At 39.2% G+C, this 12,598-nt stretch overlaps 1 protein-coding gene across 1 annotated transcript in view; it reads left to right on the forward strand.

The window, feature by feature from the left end:
* The window catches only part of LOC150088380 (phospholipid-transporting ATPase ABCA3-like), a 433,767-nt gene that overhangs the window by 301,044 nt on the left and 120,125 nt on the right, over positions 1–12,598 (forward strand). The gene's annotated exons all lie outside the window — the stretch shown is intronic.

Here is a 12,598-nt window from a genome sequence, read left to right on the forward strand (position 1 = left end):
AGACAATGCCCCCATTTCACTCCAAACTACAAATTCTCTGAGAAAGTAAGACAAGCTATGCTGGCCGATCCCAATTTTTGGGCCATCTCACTATGAAGTGAGATGGCCCAAAAATTTAATTCAAGTGCCTTGCTCCAATACTGACTATAATGTAATAGAATGTTAAGAGCTTAAGAAATAAAATAGAGACTATGGGAGCAAATCCTGCTAGCAGGTGAGTTCGATATCTTAGCTATATCCGAAACGTGGCTTGAGCATGAGCAACAGAACATAGTGATAGCTACACCAGCAGGCTATGGGGCAGAGTTTACCTCCAGAAGAAGCAGAGGGGGAGGTGACCTTCAAAACTAATTAACACTAACTGCAGTGGCTCACTGAATTTTGAAGCCCTAGCCATCACACTGTTCAGAAATGCATCCACAGTAGATATCTGCTAAATGTATATCCCTCCCCCTGTACCCACTATTGATATAATTACTGAGGTGGCCAACTGGGCTATAAACCGCTTGCACCCCTCAGCTCACCAAATCGTTGAGGATTTCAACCTCACTCCACAGCTCACAGCCACAAGTGTGTTCTTATTGACTGCCTGAAGTCAGTAAATATACAGCTAATTGATCATTGCCCTACTAGACTTGCTATTTTCCTCCTTAACATATATGATTGAAGAACCACTTGAGATGCACTACAAATAAGATCACCATCCTGTCTATGCTAAAATAATCATACATACTTGGGGAATACTTGCCTCAAAAAAAGTTGAAACCTCCGTTGTTGTCATTGTCAGCCCCAAGTTCCTTAACAGCCAGAAATGCCTGCAAGCTGCTATATATGCTATATACCTTGGCATGTCCTCAAAACATGTGATGTCTCGCTTGCTGTAACCCTATTAACAAACACCATTGCACAAAATTCCACATCAAAGAAGATAAGGATCTCTTCTCGCTCCAAAGCATGGTGGAATCCAAAAGTACACATGGCTTTTATATTAAAGCAGCAGTTGCACCAGATTTGGAATAGTACTCAACAGGTTTCTGACTGTATATCATATTCAAGAGCACGAGTGCAATTTAACAGGAAGAAATCAAGAGCAATAACAGCACACCTGGAAGTACAACTTTAAAAATAGAAAATCCCATACTAGTCCAGATCCCATAGCTTTCCTAATCAGCTGGAACTAGCTCAACGGCTAGATGATATCACCAGATTCCATGTGCCCACAGGACAACCAAACCCTCTTCTATGTCCTAACCATGAATTACAACAAAACATCCTATATTCCATCGCCATCTCTACACACCAGCTGATAGCAGCGATAAATTTTCTCCAGCGACTGCAACCGCTGAGGTGCCTCCGTAACCAGGTGGGAAGGAGCAGCAGTGCATAGCATATGCTTCTTGATTAGACCGGGGTTCGAGCCTGTCACCACCAAATACAGAGGATGCGGAAAGGTCAGGAATGACCACGCATATCCCGGAGCAATATGGCCTTAGTTGCTAATGCTCCTAAAAACTAACTAACTAACTAAGTGCGTGCAACCGCTGAGGCCAACAAAGTGCCACAATTCATGATAAAATGCCTCAACCTGTTCATCCTTCAACTGCTGAGGTCCATTTTCAATGGAATTCTGACCACAAGGATCTTTCCTAAAGCCTGGAACAGCTACCCTGTCAGAGCACATCCAAAAGTTTGAAATCCCACTCTACTTTAGCACTTTCAGCCAATATCTAACCCTTTCAGTGCCCCTAAAAATCCTGGAAAAAATTATCTTAATGAATCACAGTCTTAGAGATAAGCTGCCACAGATCCACTTTGCCATCTGAAACCGGTCTACAATGACAAACCTCATTGTAACCACACGCACTATATTGTCTGCTTTTGAACGACATGAGGAAGTTGCAATTACGTACCTAGATATTGAAGCTGTCTTTCACGCCATCAACGTGTCAGCACTCCTTTTCTTACTTGAAACCCCCTATCTAATCCATGGGAATATCCTCCAGTACATAGCATCACTCCTCCATGACAGGGTCTTACAGATTGATGTCCATGGACATTCACACAAGAAGGCGATCTCTGGTGTTTCATAAGAAGGGCCATATCTGGCTTATTATTTACAGCCATCATTGTGCCTCTTGTCCTTAACAATGAGAAAATCATCACATATGCAGATGACAAAAATGCTAATGTCTATTGCTTCAAGCAATGATCTTGAAACTACAGCATCTCTCAATAATTGTCTCATCAACATCACCTCTTACCTCAAACAGTACGGACTCTCAATCAATCCACAAAAAACAAAACTAATGGTGTTTTCCCTCAAACCAACCTCTACAGTAATAGCCTCAACACTGGATGGAATTGTAATATCTGCCACTCCCACCTGCTTAGATTTGGAAATAGTCAAACCAAAACTGAGGTTTTATGCTCATGTAGACAATCTCACATCCAGAGCAGCTTCTCTTCGATGGGTAGTCAAACAGCAATTAATCTATGTTAATTAGGAGGAACCTCAAATAATTAGAATATTCATTAGAATGATAATTTATACTCCACTCTTCTGTGCCACTGAAGTGTGAGCATCAGCATATACTATAATGAAGAAGACAATCCTCGCTGCAGAATTCTGGCTCCTTAAATGGGCTAATCGGAAAGCTTGTCTTCCACCACAGGGCAGAACTACAGCCTTAACTACTTCACCGGGGATGTAGTGACTACTTGATATCATTGAAATACAACAACTGGTAGCTACAGTTAAAATGATCATGGGCCAAATCTCAACACTGTGCATTTGGGATTCAGGTTACTGGTGATTCCCAAGCCAGAACTTTGGTCAACCCTGATGCCCTGCTCGAAGCATCAGAGACCATATCTCACATCGCTTCCTCCCAAACGATATGCTAATGGAAGTACACCACCTCGATGCTGACTTGAATAAGTTTTGTACCAATATAACCTACAGGAAAGAGGTCTTAACAGCTCGCCCAATAAGAACAAGCTCCTGCTCCTCTCCACACCATTTACCAACTCTCCTGTGCTTTGAAGAAATTCATTTGCTATGTGCAGGGACTAAGTACACATACCCATACTTCTGTAAACAAGAGCGCATCAATGAGTATCCATAGTAAAAGTATGAATGTTATTCATGTATATTATACTTTTATTCAGGAGCAGCAGTGCATAGCACACGCTTCTTGATTAGACCAGGGTTTGAGCCCGTGAACACCAAATACGGAGGATGTGGAAAGGTCAGAGAATGACCACCGCATATCCCTAGGGCAATATGGCCTTAGTTGCTAATGCTCCTAAAAACCAAATAACAATCAAACAAACTGTATATATTGTAAATCTAAGCTTACGTGATGTAGCATTGTAAATACAGTTAATATTTTCTTCATGTGATGAATCATGATAGCATGTTTAATTTTTTTAATTTTTACTTTTATATCATTGTGTAGATAATTAATTATTTAATTCTGATATGAGGCCTTTGGCCATGACGGGACAGTTGCAACTTTAATTACATTTATCTACACTGCATTCATCTAGTTGCAATAATGATTTTCTCTCTCTCTCTCTATGGTTGATTGTAAAAAAAAAAACATCCAGTTGTAGAGGTGAGTAGTTTGAATAAATTCAGTGGACTAGACAAATTATTGGAAGTGGTGGACAGGTGATCAGGTGATGTAGGAAGTTTTATTTTTTTATTTATTTTTTGGTGATGCTTTATAAACTTGTTTTCTTGCATCATTTGCCATTACTTACACTGGAACAATGCACTGTAGTGAGCTTCAACCAGATCATAGAATACAGAGATTTTGCATTAGCTAGTACTGTATAACTGAATGATATGTACTAGATGATAGAATGAAAAATAAAAAATAAATAAGTAAATAAAGGAAATAAATTTAAAATACAGTTTATTTTATTTCACTGCTGACATGAGAGATTAGAATAAGTAATCTACCCTGTGACAGATGATTTGGTCATCCAATATTAGAATGAAATTATATTAATACAGGCGGGCCTCGATTAACACGATTAATTCGTCCCGCGAGCGCATCGGGCAAAACGGAAACGCATTAATTGAATATAATAACCAATAGGAAAAATTATAATTGGTCCTTGACCTTCTGGAATGTCCATAAAGAATTTTAAAAATACCTTTTAAATAACTTTTTAACTGTATATAATGTAAAAGATAATGAAAATAATTATGGAATTAAATGTTTATTGCATAAAACAGCGGTTCTTACTGTGCACCGCAGAATATTTTAAATTTTCGAGGGAAACACAGCGATACTCTACATCTGTTGGACACCGTGCAAACTATTAGCTCGAGGTAGTTCACAGTTTCAGCATTTCTTATTAAGCTGTGCATGAAGAATCACTACTTATACGCAAATATACATGCACTCGTTCCTATTTTTATCTACCCTAACACAGCCCATCTATTTACTTGCTCTGCAATGACTCCCAGCAGTCACTGAAATCCCCTGCACCTTGCTTTCCATGCTGCTGCTCATTCCAATAGAAGCAGTGCAAGAATCACTTTCACCTCTGCCAGCGGCTACTGTTAATCTATTAGTCTGTGTATCCCCTCAAGCTAGGAGTTCTTCAACCCACCTAACATTGCCTCAATAACATCAGCAAATATTCTTGCACCCTTTCTATTTAAGTGTATCCCATCCCTGTAAAAGCAATCTCTCCTGTTAACAAGCTCACACCAGGCTGAAAAAAAATTATACCTCTTGAGGCTTGCACAATCTCTCCAGGACCGAACTGATTGACAAGGCTCTCATCATATACTCCCTCCTATCGGGTCTGGGCAGAATTGCAGACATTTTCAAATTCAATCCTAACTCACAGCTTTTTTTTCAACCTTGATCTGTACTTGTTAAGTAATTTCGCCGGTCTCCTACTCTTAATATCATTAGTGCCCGCGTGTACAACAATAATATTATATTATAGGTAATTAGGCATATAATTAGTATTATAGGCCCAATGACTCTGATGAGTGCAACAACAACTGTACAGAGAAATAGAGTGGGCAAGTAAATCAGCATGTCTTATAATGGGGGATTTTAACTTCCCAAGATATTAACTGGAACTTGTTGATTGGTCATTCGCACTCTAACAGGACTTTTCTGAATTTATTGGATGAGGCATCCATTTTGAGAGGCAGCCGTAAGGAGTAATACATTTAATCTGATTATCAGCAGTGATTATTAATGCATTAAGTATCTGCAGATAAAAGAACTGCTTGGTGGCAGTGATCACAGTGTACTGATGTGGGATTTAGTTAAAGATGTAACTACCATCAGATGTAAAGGGAAGGGCTTTTGCTTTTGTAAAGGTAACTACAGTGTTTTCAGAGATTTTTTAGGTTCTGTATAGTGGACCAAATGATGATTATGTTACCAACAGCTAAGGCACCTCCGTAGCCAGGTGGGCAGGAGCAGCAGTGCATAGCACAAGCTTCTTGATTAGACCGGGATTCGAGCCTGTAACCACCGAATACAGAGGATGCGGAAAGGTCAGGGAATGACCACCGCATATCCCTGGAGCAGTATGGCCTTAGTTGCTAATGCTCCTAAAAACCAAATAACAAAAAAATAACCAACAGCAAATTCTAGATGGGACGCATTCAAGGAATTAATCTTGGAAGCTACTAATCTTTTCATGCCAACTACGAAATATTGTTCAAGGCTTAGGAATAAATGGATGTCAGATGAACTAATGAGAGGTAGAAAAGAAAAATGCATGGGTTATATATAAATTTTCAGGCAGCACACAGAAGTCTCTGGTAGATATAAACTAGTCTGTAATAAAATCACAAAGAAGGTTAGGCAAGCAACAACAGATTAGCATTAGCATTAGCATTAGCATTAGTAGAGGCATTTGATGCAAGAAAGCAAGCTTATGCAGCATCAGCCAAAAAAAAAAAAAGAAAAAAAAAAAAAAAAAAAGTAACATAAATAAATAAAAATAACCACTTCCACTTCACCCCTCTGTTCGTTCGAAATACCTGTCCAGCTGAGCCTTAAACTTATTTAGGCTATCAACTTCCACGACAAGGGATGGAAGTCTGTTCCACCCACCAACCACCCGCTGGCTAAAGGCAAATTTCCGCACATCTATCCTACATCTGTCTTTCCTCAATTTGAATTTATGCCCTCTCAGGTGATTTTTCTGAGCTAGAGGAAGAATCCCATCAGCATTGAGCATGCTCAAACCATTCAAGGCTTTGTACACCTCTATCAGATCACCCCGCTGGTGCCTAGTTTCCAGACACTGTAATTTGCAAAACTTAAGCCTTTCTTCGTAAGAGAACCCCTTTGTCCCATTCACCAATCTAGTTGCCCTTCTCTGTACTCGTTCCAGCAGCTCTACATCCTTCCTGAAATGAGGCCTCCAGGCCTGTATACAGTACTCTAGGTGTGGCCTGACCATTGCCTTATACAAGGGAATAATCACCTCCTTATCCCTGCTAGAAAAATTCCTATATATCATTGACAATACACCATGAGCTACTCTTGCAGCTCGTCTGCACTGCTCAGAGAACTTCATATCTGCCTGCACCACCACCCCCAGGTCCCTTTCATTCTCTACCACTGTCAGTGTAGTACCACAGAGTTGATACGTTGCTCTGGGGTTGCTGTTTCCCATATGTAGTACTTTACATTTGTCAATGTTAAACTTCATTTGCCACCTCGAAGCCCATCTGCTCAACCTTTCCAAATCCTGTTGCAGCAGCATAGTGTCAGTAGTGTCCTTGACAACCCTGCCAACCTTCGTATCGTCTGCAAACTTGGACATTAAGCCTGATATACCATCATCAATATCATTTATAAATACAGAAAACAATAAAGGCCCCAATACTGAACCCTGAGGGACTCCACTAATAACATTAGTCCACGATGAGCAGTGTCCATTGATTACCACTCTCTGTCTTCTCCCCCTCAACCACCCCTTTATCCATAGCAGCAACTTGCCTCCAATGCCACACTGCTCCAATTTGTGCATCAGTCTTCCATGTGCAACAGTATCAAAAGCCTTTCTAAGATCCAAGTATATAATATCAAAGTTATTCCCTGCATCCAGTTCTTTTGTGACTGCATCATAGTATCCAATCAAATTGGTCAGGCAAGACTTCCCCTTAACAAAACCATGCTGTGTCCTAGCTATAACTGAAGTCTTGTCTAGATGATCCTGCAGTGCTTCTTTCACCAGTGCCTCCATTAATTTTCCGGGAACAGAAGTTAAACTCACAGGTCTATAATTACTTGTGTCAGCCTTTGATCCCCCTTTGTGAATTGGGGTCACATTTGCACATCTCCAGTCAATGGGTACCTCCCCTGAGTCCAAGGAAGCTCTCATAATTATGGCTAAGGGTTTACTTACCTCCTTTGCTGCCTCCTTTAATATAACTGGATAGATCCCATCCACCCCAGGTGCCTTTCTTGTGTTTATCTTCAACAATTTCTCCTCCACTTTGCTCTCAGTTATTACAAGATTCTCTAGCTTACTGCTAGAGTTGAATACACCTCTGGCATTCCCCTCGCTGAATAACTCCTCATGTGTGAATGTCGATGCAAAATATTCATTTAGTTTGTTAGCTACCCGAGCAGGGTCATCAACAGTTGACCCATCGATCTCAAGTGGACCAATCTGATTCATCCCCTTCCTTCTAGAGTTTACATAAGTAAAGAACTCTTTGCTGTTTTTCTTCGCATCCCTTGCCAAGGATCTCTCGTAATCTGCCTTCGCCTGCCTAACCTCCTTTGTAACTTGGTTACAGATCAACTTGTATCTATCATAGGCGTCCGTGTCACGTGTTAATTTGTATGTATCCCATGCATTTTTCTTCTCTGCCATATGCCTCATTAGTTCATCTGACAACCATTTAGGCCTAAACCTTGAACAATATTTCTTAGTTGGTATGTAAAGCCTAGTAGCTTCCACGATAAGTTCTTTGAATGCTTCCCATTTTGAATTTGCTGTTGGCAATATCATCAGTTGATCCCACTGTATAGAATTTAAATACTGTCTCAGTCCATTGTAGTCGCCTTTACGAAAGCAATACCCCTTCCCTTTACCCCTAATGGTAGTTACCTCTTTGAGTAACTCCCACTTCAGCACACTGTGATCACTGCCACCAAGTGGTTCATTTATCTGCAGATTCTTAATGCATGAAGAATCACTACTGATAATCAAATCAAGAGTATTACTCCCTCTAGTTGCCTCCCGAACATGCTGATGTAGAAAACAATCATCCAATAAATCCACAAAAGCCTTGCTACTGTGTGAGTGACCAGCCCCCAAATTCCAGTCAATATCTGGGAAATTAAAATCCCCCATTATAAGACTCTCTGATTTACTGGCCCACTCTATTTCTCCGAACAGTTTCTTATTATACTCATCAGAGTCATTAGGCCTATAGCACACTCCTACTCTCAATTTTGATCTCCCAATGCTTATGTCACACCAAACTGACTCGACACTGCACTGTCCAGCGATGTCGACTGGCTTCACTTCCTTGGATTTTATGTGTTTTTTAACTAATAGCATAACCCCTCCTCCCTTCCTATCCTGTCTATCCTTTCTGTAGACATTGTACTCCCCAAATTCCAGTTCTGCATTTCTTATATCTGTGTGACACCACGTCTCTGAAATCCCCACAATATCTGCCTTTGATGTTTTGAGCAATACCTCAAATTCATCAAATTTATTTACTAAACTCCTAGCATTGGTGTACACACAAGTATACATGCACCTGTTCTTTTTCTTAGCTACCCTAACACAACCCATGTGTTTACTTGTACCCCAATGATTCCCAGCAGTCTCTGAAATATCCTGCATCTTATTTTCCAGGCTGCGGCTCATTCCAATAGAAGCAGTGCAAGAATCACTTTCACCTCTGCCAGTGGCTACTGTTAATCTATTAGTCCTTGTATCCCCCCAATCTAGCAGTTTTCCGACCCACCTAACATTGCCTCGATAGCATCAGCAAACATTCTTGCACCCTTTCTATTTAAGTGTATCCCATCCCTGTAGAAGCAGTCTCTCCTGTTAACAAGTACAGATCAGGCTGAAAAAAATTCTACCCCTTGAGCCCTGCACAATCTTTCCAGGGCCGAATTGATTGACAGGGCTCTCATTATATACTCCCTCCTATCGTGTCTGGGCAGAATTGCAGACACTTTCAATTTCAACCCTAATTCACGGCTTTTTTTCATCAGTGACCTGTACTTGTCAAGTAATTCCGCCGGTCTCCTACTCTTAATGTCATTAGTGCCAACGTGTACAACTATATCACCTTTTGTGCCCTTAAAAGATGAAAGATTACTAGAAATCTTTGGCAAAGGATACAAAGAAAAATGCTAAAGACTTCTTTACTTATGTAAACTCTAGAAGGAATGGGATGAATCAGATTGGTCTACTTGATATCGATAGCTCAACTGTTGATGATCCTGCTCATGTAGCTAACAAACTGAATGAGTATTTTGCATCTGCATTCACAGATGAGAAATTCTATGTGAAGTGGAGGCCAGAGGTTTATCAAAGTCTAACATGGAGCTAAATGAATTTCTCATAATTGAGAGCAAAGTGGAGGAGAACTGTTGAACTCAAACATAAGAAAGGCATTTGGGTTGGTTGGCTTGTATTCAGTTATATTAAAGTAAGCAAACCCCTTAGCCATAATTATGAGAGCATCCTTGGATTCAGGAGAGGTTGCCACAGATTGCAGATGTACAAATGTATCCCTAATTCACAATGGGGGATCAAAGAGTGACACGAAAAATTATAGACTTGTTTAACTTCTGTTCCAGGGAAAATAATGGTGTCACTGGTTTAAGAAATATTGCAGAATCACCTAGACAAGACTGCACTTAAAATTCAGACACAGCATAGATTTGTTAAGAAGAAGCCTTGTCTGACAAATTTGATTTGATACTATGATGTGGTCACAAATGAACTGGATGCAAAAAAAATAATATTGATATCATGTACTTGAATTTCAGGAAAGCTTTTGATACTGCTGCACATAAAAAAACTATTGTAGAAATTGAAGCAGTATGGCATTAAGGGCAAGTTGCTGTTATGGATAAATGGCTGGTTGAGTGGTAATTAATGTACATTGCTCTTTGTAGATTAATATTATTAATGGAGGCCCCCAGGGTTTAGTGTTGAGCGCATTGTTTATCAGGGATATTGATGTTTATCAGGCTTAATGTCCAAGGTTGCAGGTGATATGAAGGTTGGCAGGGTTGTTAATGACTAATGATAGTATGGTACTGCAACAGGATCTAGAAAATTTGGGCAGATGCAATGAGAGGTGGCAACTTAAATTTAACATTGATAAATGCAAAGTACTGCATATGGGTAGCAGTAACCCATAGAGTAATGTACCAACTGTGGTACTACACTCAGATTAGTGGAGAATGAAAAAGACCCATGGGTAATTGTGCAGGCAGATGTTACGTTTTCTTCGCAATGTAAACAATCTGCCAGAACAGTTTATGTGGTCTTGTCAATGATAAAGATAATTTTGATAGCAGAAATAAGGAGATGATTATCCTTTTGTATAAGGCAATGGTCAGGTCAAACCTTGAGTACTGTAACCAGGTCTGGAGGCCTCATTTTAGGAAGGATGTAGAGGTGCTGGAACAAGTACAGAGAAGGGCAATGTGATTGATGAGGGTAACAAATGATTGATCTTACCAAGAAAGGCATAAGTTCTGCAAATCGCAGTGTTTGGAGATGAGGCACCTGTGAGATGATCTGATTAAGGTATAAGGCTTTAAATGGTTTGAGCAAAATCAATGCTGATGGGATTCTAAGAAATGGGACAAACTTCAGTCTGTTGCTGTGGAGGTTGATAGCTTAAATAAATTCAAGGAAGTGTTTGAAAAACTATTGGAGGGAATGGATGGATAAATTGGAAATTTTTTTTTTTTTTTTGGCTGATGTATAAGCTTGCTTTCTTGCATCATTTCCCACTACTAATGCTAATACTATCTATTGTAATTGTATAAGCTTGCTTTCTTGATTCATTTCCCAATACTAATGCTAATACTATCTATTATAATTGTTATTGTCATCTCTTATTATAACTCAGATAAAAGATGGCAACATTCACTGAAAAGTTTGTAACATGGTTCGAAATGTTATTTGAAATAACATTGAATTAGACATCGTGTTTAATGTCTAATATTTCAACTGCATAGTCTGACAGTTATCAGGGTATGACATTTCAACATTACCTGGATAAATTAGATGGATAGGCTGAATAATAGCAATTGAGAAATTAATATTGTTAAATTCAAGATGCTGCATTTTGTTAGCAGTAACTGCTGAGTAAAATACCATTTGGGCAGTATCAAACTGAAAATAGTTGAGAATGCAAAATACCGAGTAATGTAACTGTACAGTCTGATGTGAGGTTCTCTAATCCACTAGGACAACTCCTGAGTTCTGCCAGTGACATACAGGTACCTCCATAGCCAGGTGAGCAGGAGTAGCAGTGCATAGCACACGCTTCTTGATCAGACCAGGGTTCGAGTCCGTGACCACCAAATACGGTGGATACGGAAAGGTCAGGAAATGACCACCGCATATCCCCGGAGCAATATGGCCTTAGTTGCTAATGCTCCTAAAAACCAAGTAACAACAACCAGTGACATACAGGAATTTTGCACTGAGAAAGGCATAATTATCCCATTGCATAAGGTAGTGGCTGGTCTTTATTCCGAATACTGCATGCATCTTTGACAACTTCATTTTACATTGGATATAGATCTGTTCAAATGCATTCAGAAAAACAACAAGATTCCCCGAGCACAAAAGGGTATCTTATCAAGAAAGAGTTTTGTAAATTGCAGCATCTGGAAACCAAATTCCTGCAAGGAGACCTGATTGAAATGTTTAAATTTTTAAATGGGTTGGATAAATTAAAATCTGGTAGCATTCTTATGCATTCTCGGATGATACACAATGGGACATAAATGTAAATTGGAAAAGGAGAGCTGCAGGATGGATTGGATGTAAATTTACCTTAGGCCAGTGAGTAATTGATTGTTCTAATAAGCATCCACCTGGTTTTGTGGAATTAAGCAGATTATATAAATTTAAGATAGTTTGGTTGTATTATTAGATTAAATTGTGTAATTTTTTTTTATTTGCTGATGCTGTATATAATATTTTGCTGCTGTATATAATATTTCATACATAATTTTGCCACTATTAATACTGTTTCATATATTTATTATTATTTTTTTTTTATCATGGTGAATGTGGACATTTTATTTAACTGTAGTCAGTTGAAATAAAAAAAAATAATAATTGTAATAGACTTAAATAATTTTTCATGTATCTTTTTTATTGGGATTACCACATGAGTATTTTGTTCTTGTTTGTTTTCCAGCATGACCATCAGCAGAGAACAGTTTACCATCTGTTTCCATATTCATGAATACAATCATTAACTATATTTATCTGTCAGGTTGTATTGAACCATGGTCCTTCAAAGAGCAGTGATACTGCACTTTTCCCCCAGCCACTTGGCTATGCTTAATCAAAAGTCTTCACTTGAACT

Source organism: Mastigoproctus giganteus, chromosome 3 (genome assembly GCF_048544385.1).
Source record: "Mastigoproctus giganteus isolate SK-2022 chromosome 3, ASM4854438v1, whole genome shotgun sequence".
Taxonomy (NCBI): Eukaryota; Metazoa; Arthropoda; class Arachnida; order Uropygi; family Thelyphonidae; genus Mastigoproctus; species Mastigoproctus giganteus.